This window comes from Nicotiana attenuata, chromosome 3 (assembly GCF_001879085.1).
Source record: "Nicotiana attenuata strain UT chromosome 3, NIATTr2, whole genome shotgun sequence".
Classification (NCBI taxonomy): Eukaryota; Viridiplantae; Streptophyta; class Magnoliopsida; order Solanales; family Solanaceae; genus Nicotiana; species Nicotiana attenuata.
Genome location: NC_031991.1, coordinates 18,436,267 through 18,444,423, shown reverse-complemented (window position 1 = coordinate 18,444,423; position 8,157 = coordinate 18,436,267). Strand labels below are relative to the sequence as shown.

Here is an 8,157-nt window from a genome sequence, read left to right as displayed (position 1 = left end):
GACCATTTTATCGCAATTGCGATTACTGGGATTCTGAGAGGAGTTCGCAATTGTGCCCTCTTTCTCGCAATTGTGATGTTAGCAATTGCGAACAAAATATCGGAATTGCGACATCTGCAGCTGGGTGAAAGTTGAGTTAGACGGGATTTTCCTCATTCTTTCAAATTTTCAAACCTAGAAACCCTAGAGGCGATTTTCCCAAGAGTCATAGTAAAGAAGATTTTTTGTGATTTTGTGATGGGAAATACTGGAAAGTTGGACAAATTTGCCTTGGGACAAATTTCAGAGCAAAGCGAAAAAGCACATACTCCGCAGTTATTCAAAGGCAAAACAAGCAAATCATGTGACCAGCTCAAAAGTGTATACTGATCGCATATTTGAGTCATTCAACGAAAATTTGTGCTTTCTTACAAGAAGTGCAAAATGTGACCTTTTCTTTCTTACAAGAAGTGCAAATTAAAATGCTTCATTGGTCAATGAGTCAAGGTGTTCACAGTTGTCATATCTGCTCCTCCTTTCCTCCAAACTGAATCCAAAAGGGGTGAATTGTAGCCTTTTTAAATTTTTAGTCGACTACTACTCAGACTTAGTTGATTAATACGGAGACAACCTGTACAATACTGTTAGTACCTCGACTCAATCAAATACTAATCTCAACAAACAGTAATTGCTTATAATAAAATATGAAAGCAGTAAGGTAAATGACATCACGAATTTTATACTGGTCCGGAACCAATGTGGCATCCTACTCCCGTCTCCTTGGGCTGTAAGGATGTTATCCTATTGTTACCTGCACTTCCTGGAATCTTTAATGTCCATAAATTAAATCATGGCATTTAATTCTTCATACCTCAGTTTGAAGTATTATTTTAGCATGTTTGAACTTTTTTCTTTCTTTTTGACTGGATCATATAAACAATATAATACCAGTCAATGTAACATATATGATATAATAATAGATATTTTTAGCATGCTACTGTAATTAATTTCAGCTTAAGCCACAGATAGATAAAGATACAAGAGGTATGAAAAAAAGATGTACTCCATTAAATTCTTAAAAATCACCTCTGGAAAGATAACTTAAGCCTAGTTTCATGCTCAGCTTTTTTGGCTTAGGTGTATCCCATAACTATAAACAAGGATTACTTAAGGGTAGTAATTGAACTGAGGCTTCATTTAAGCTGCCAGAGCAATATATAATAATTCCCAAAAAGTTACAATAAACCAATTTCCAGGCAAATTGACAAATAGGCTTCTAGAGGAACAGACTTGGGATCTTCGTGCCAGGATGCACCATGGAAATCACTGTCTGAGGTAAGGACATATTATTCACGCTGTAATTTCTTATACTTAGTTGCTAAATTCTGGATACTTTACTTTTCAGAGCCTGATTTTTTCTAATTTGTAAATATGGTTTAAGATCATGTAAAAATTCTAAAAGAAGAAACTAAGAAGTTAAGAAGCAAAACTTATCTCTCGAAGAAGAAACTTCTGAATTTACAAATGAAGACTGCTCAGCTTTTATCTCTCTGTCCTGTTGATAATCGAATGATTCTCCTTATCCCACTGCAATATTCTGTTGATTTATCATTACTTTCTCTCTTCTATAACAAGGCCCCAACCTCACCTCAGGTTCATCCTTATACAATAAACGAAATCCAAACTCCTTCATAAATCTAGAGGTAGAGACCTTAAGATGCCCGTATTTATTCGGTGTTTTTCCATTTGCCTTAGACGCATCCCATAAACTAATAAAAGGTATGAACAAGAAATGTATTCCCTTTGAACCCCTACAAATATATTGAATACATTCAAGTTTCTTGATCATCTGCTCTGACTTGTCCTCATTAGTTAGGGGTATCAATTGAAAAGTTTTGTCATATGCGCTTCCAAGGTAACAAATGGCAATTCTCAAGAAATTATCATTTGCATACCAGTTTTCAGGCAACTTGACTAGTACACTCGTAACCAATGTTCTGTTACGGTGGAACCATATTGGGATTTTCGTACCAGGATGAACCAAAGTAAACATTCTTTCTGACAAGGAATCTGAGGCAGAGAAGGCATGCTGCAGGGAAGACATACACTGTAATAGGGTCTCTGCTAGCAAATCATCCAACTCATCAGACTCAACATCATACTCAGATGTGAATACCACCAGCTGTAATAGCAAGTACTTTGTTGCTAAATTTTGCATACTTTTCAGAGCCACGTGATAATCTGCACGCAATGTACTACCTATATTTGGTGGAAGTTCTGGCAGCTCTTTAAGCTTCTTGCAATCTGCTAAGTCCAACAATCGAAGAGCGGCAAGTTGGGCTAAGCTTTGAGGCAAATGCTCAAAATTATTTCCGGTGAGGTACAACTCTGCCAAGGAGGACAAGCATCCAATGTTTTCCAGAAATTGTCCAACTATTAGATTGCAGTAACTGAGATTCAGAATTTCCAATGAGCGTAACCCTTCAGCCACCGGTGGGAACACAAAGTGAACTTCATTTTCGGCACCTTCTTCTGATTTTTCTTTTGCAAAACTCAAGGACTTAAGTTTGTTTAAGTATACAATGGAAGATGGAGGTCGGGAAATCAGAGTATATTGGGCATCAAGCTTCTCTAAGAGTTCTAAACCCCCTATCTCTTCTGGCAAGCTTTCAAGTATTTTGCAACCCAAAACAGATAGAAATTTCAAACTCTTCAACATAAAAATGCTACTTGAAAGAGTTACAAGGTCTTTTAAACAACTCAAATCTAGCTTGGTAATATGAGTTTGGTACTGAATCACAGATGATGGTAGTTCTCTTATCCCAGAGTACCGCATGTCAATCTTTAACTCCACTTTTATTCTTCCGAGGATCTCTGGAAATTTCTCTAAACTAGAGCAATGAAGGAGACCTAGATATTCAAGAGATCCAACGTCAACATATGAAAACCTCTCAAGGCGTTGACACCAACCCAAATCTAACCAGACGAGTTTTCTGGAAAATCTCAGGGAATGATGAACCTCTTCAAGATTACTACAAAATGACAGGTTCAAATACTCCAAATTTGGCATCCCTGTGAAATCTGGTGTTAGTACCTAGCTTGCAGAGCCGCTGAGAACTAGCTTTCTTAGATACCTCAAATCCTGTTCACAACCCAAAATGAGACAAATATGAAGAGGTAGGTACAACTAGCAAGTAAGTAGTAACAACATGGTAAAGAAATACCAAAAAATAAATTAGAGTGATGCCAGATTAGGCTGATGGTAAGTTTAACCTAAGGGTCCGGGCCATCTTGTGCACACCTCAACTAATTCCTGCTACCTCCCACCAACACGAAGTATCAGATAACTCTGTCCACCAAGGCTTGGATAGATGGGAAGAAATCACCTAGTGTTCTTTGTCTCCGCTTGGATTTGAATCTGATCTTATAGTTCCCAACTCACTTCATTGATCACTAGGTCACACCCTTAGGTGCAGGCTGATGGTAAGTTTAACCCAAGGTTCATATTACCAATCCATTTATATACAATTAGAAAATGTTAGAAGGATTGAAGAAAATATTATAGTTCCTACTTTTGTATACAAGTATTCCTTTTGTCCCACTGTACCAAATAATAATATTTGCTCAGCAATAGTTGGAGAAAGAAAGAAAACATATATAATTCAGCTATTGTACCTTTTTTTCCGTCCACAACTGACACAACGAACTGCAAGAGAGTTGAAGATCAACAAGCCTTGTGGGTTCAAAATTTACTGGTAATGACTCCCAAGGGTAACGATTCCAAAACAACGAACGCAAGTTGTTCGACAAGTACTCGATGGAGCCATTATAGCAGTCGGTACGTCCCCACACATAATTTATGCATAATAACCTAAGCCTTTTCATATTTTTCAGTGCCTCTGCTAAAGCTTTGGAATTGTGGAGGGCTCTGATACTCATTAATCCAGATTGCTTCAACTGCCTTGGTCCCCTGATTAACATGATTATTAGATTAAAAAGTAAATTTCTAATGCAGTTCATATAAAATACCTTTACAACTACGAATAATTTCCTCACATGTGCCAATATATTTTACTTTTCCTTTGAATTTTTCTGCCATATCAAATCAAGTTTGGAATCAAAGGAGCTCATTTTAAAATTGAGATTGTCATGTTTTTTGTTTTATTATTGCACTAAGAGTTCTAGAAGAGCACCATTAAAAAATTTAAGGTACCATATTTGTTGGATCTTTTAAGAGATATGTTGCTTAACAGCAATACCTTGTGCAATTAATTCCATAATTCTATTTTGTGATAATGTCTTCTAAGTTCTTTAAAGTGAAGTCTAAATGCTTTTCATCCAGTGATAGAACGAAATTGTAAATGAAACATTACCTGTAAATCATCATGTTTTTCTTTTAAAATAAAAAATAATCAACGGTGAAGTGAACTCCTGATTGAACTATTATGTATGAAAATGTCATACAAATTGCAAGTCAAGTCGACTTGCAAAGAATGAAATTGGATAAAACAGATTAGGTTTCTACTTGACTAATTAATGACTTATAACAGAACAAAAATGAAGTAGCAAAGATAATTAAAGTGAGTACTTGATGAAATAGGCAGCGTTAGACAATGTTGCTTTTGCTTCTAGTACTAGAGTAAACATCTAAAATGTTTTATGTGCAAGAATAGGAGGGGAAGAAATAATTGGAATTTACCCTATATGTCTTTGGAATATGAAAGAACTATAAATTGATTATAATTGTCTTTTCTAGCCTACTTACCGAATTGCTGATCATCACTACTTTGAAATCTTTATCGAGCCATAGTCTGCTACGTTCTCCTGGATCCTTTTGCATGTTTACTATATATATGTACCCATTTCTTGTATTAAATCATGCCTTTCGATACTATTTTCAGAGATGAACACAAGAGATTTTTCAATTAGGACACTCAATCCAATATTAGCTTCAAAATTACAGCTCTCAAGGATTTGCATGACGTCATCTTTTCATTCCCTCGGAAGAAACATGCTATCTAGGAACATCTCTTGTTGTATCGGCTCCAAACCGTCATAACTAATTTTGAGTTTTTCAACAATTTCCAGATTGGTTTTATTCTTCATTTTCTCTATAGAACTTCTCCACTCAGTAATACCTCTCTTATGCAAGAAAGAACCCCACACTTTCAAGGCTAAAGGAAGACCTTTAGCATGATTTACTACCTCCCAAGAGAGCTTCTCAAAATGTTCATCTGGAACTTCTTTTTTGAAAGCATGGTGATTGAACAATTGAATAGCTTCATGATCAGGTAGCGTAGTCACTTCATACAATGCATCATGCTTCCCTATCAAATGACTATCTCTTGTTGTTACAACAACTCTGCTACCATTACCAAACCAACTAAGATCACCTGCTAAATAATCCAAATGGTCGTTGTGATATATGTCATCAAGCACAATTAGAACCTTCTTAAAACGAAGTCTGCTCCTAATCATGCACTTCCCATCATCCTTATTATCGACATAATGAGCTTTGTGTTTTAATAATTCAGATAGAAGGATATTTTGCAAAAAATGTTGATGTCTTTTTTCATTTTCTTTAACATCCGCGAGGAAACAAGCAGCTTTAAACTGATAGGAGAGAGTATCAAAAATGGCTCTTGCTATTGTCGTCTTACCTACTCCGCCCATGCCCCATATCCCCACAATCCGAGAATCATTGGTCTCTGTCTCAAGTAGAGATCTTAGTCTCTCTAAATGAGTATTTATACCAACAAAATCTTGCAAAGAAGATAAAGTCTTGCATAATTTAGAAGAAATTTGGTCAACAATCTGATGAATACTCTTTGATTCAATCCTACAAATTTAAGAAAGGTTGTTGATATAGGAAAGAAAGTCAAGATGAAGTATTTAGTGCTATTGGTGTGCAGAAATATGTCGAAGGGACTAAAACATAAATCAAACTCTTGAAGAACCAATCAAAATATTATCTATGAAACAATGTCATTGAGGAATTAAATTGATAGGAACCACGCCTTCTATTATGGACAAAAACATATATAATCAACCACCATTCTTCTTCTGAAAAATTAAAGAACATTTCTAACATCTAAATGACAATTAATGAATTATATTGTGCAATCATGTTGGCTCATAGAAGCATCCTAATTTTGAAGGAAATTATTAGGGCTGTCAAATTTGGCCCAAGCCCAACTGACCCGCCCAAGGTTGGGTTGGTTATTGACCCGCCCATTTATTGAACCTAGCCCATCTTGACCCAACCCATCTCAACCCATTTAAAGTTGGGCTAATTTTTAGCCCAAATTGGTCCATGAGTAAGTTTGTCAAAATATCATAGAAATAATTTTATTTTTTGTTTAATATTTTAAATATGACCATAACAAAAGCAAAAAAGTTAGTAATTATACAATTTATAAGAAAATAACACATATTAATTAAAGCTTAATAAGAGTTGGGCGGGTTGGGTTATGACCCGAATTTTAACCCATCTTGACCCAACCCATCTTAGCCCAAGTAACTTTGACCCGCCCTAAATTGACCCAACCCGCCCATTTGACACCCCTAGAAATTATTATGTTTTTATTATTAATTACAAAAAATTATGTACTTTTAACTCACCCGTCACGGATATCATGTCCTTTTAGATTTGCGGCAGCAGTTAGAGCACTCCTCCATCTTTGCACCTTCTGCATTCCCTCAACATCATCCTTATACTTTGATTCATGTTTGTCAAAGGCTTCTGCAAAGTTCTCCCTTTGGTTTCGAACTTGTGATGGATCCACATCATAAAAGACAGGTATGACTGTTTGTCCATATTCATTCTTGCATTCCATGATCTTCACTACTTCATCCAAGCACCATCCTGATGAAGCGTAATTCCTTGAGAAAATGATGACAGCAAATTGAGACTCTTCAATTGCTTTAGAGAGTTCTTCTGAGATGGATGTTCCATGCTCTAACCTTTTATCATCTTGAAAGGTGATTATTCCCATACGGTGCAGACCTTCGTACAAGTGACTTGTAAACGTTTTGCGAGTATCTTCCCCTCTAAAACTTAGAAAGACATCATAATTCCATTGAGGACGCTTTGAAGAACCACCGGCAGAAGAAGAAGATGCCATGGATTGAATCAGCTGTGTGAAAGAAAGCAACTTGTCGACAGATTTTAGTTGTTGTGGTGAGAAATCAATTGATGCGAGCTATTTCCACAAAGTTATATACTATAAGAGAGAACAACTTTAAAAATGAAAGTGGTTGAGTGAATGGAATTATTGATATTGGGTCTAGTCAACTGATATAATAGAATTATTGCTCCAAAGAAATAGAAAAAAGTGAATCACTCTGCCTAGGGGTGTTCGAAACCGAACCGAAACCGAAAATCGAAACGAAACCGAAATCGAAGCTTAATGGCTTATTGGTATCGGGTTAACGGTTTAACGGATGGGGAACCGATTGAATTTTTTTTATTAACGGCTTATCGGTTTGGTGACGGATTATTCAATTTTCTTAACGGATAATCCGTTAACCCGTTAAGAATATATATATATACATATAAAATTTATTTTTATCCATATATATATATATATATATATTAAATAATCAAAAACCCTTCTTCCACTTCTAGTACTCTATCTCTATTCTCTATTAGGATATGGTTGTGAATGGTGTTTGGATTGTTCATGGGATATGTCATTTTCTTAACAGGGAGACCAAAATGTTTTGTGAGAATTGTCAACGAAGATGGATACAGGATGGCTATGGAGTTTAAGGCAAAGAAAAGACGTCGGAAAAGAAGAGGATGAAGTAAAAACAAGTGCCTTCTACTGTTTGTAAATTTCATGCATTTTTTGTATTGCACCATTGATAATATTTGCTAATGCTTTTGTTGTTTGTACTTTCTTTGGTTTCCATGCTGAACAAAAGGAAAAGCTAATAATGAAAAGAGAGGAAAAGAAAGAACAAAAAGAATATAGTAGGAGTATATTTTCTGTTGGACAATGCTGCAGAAATTTAGAACTTTTCGTGTTCTTCTATTTGTCTTGTAATGCCAAGTTTCTGTATTACCACTGCTCTCCAATCCATCAAAATGACATATGCTTCAAAAGTTTGTTCTTACTATATAATGAGTTACTGTCTTTCCTTTTCCAGCTTCGAAGTCCTAAGGAAGTAAGTCTG

General features: G+C 35.7%; 1 pseudogene; it reads right to left on the bottom strand.

The window, feature by feature from the left end:
- LOC109223365 lies at positions 356–7,182 on the bottom strand (annotated as a pseudogene).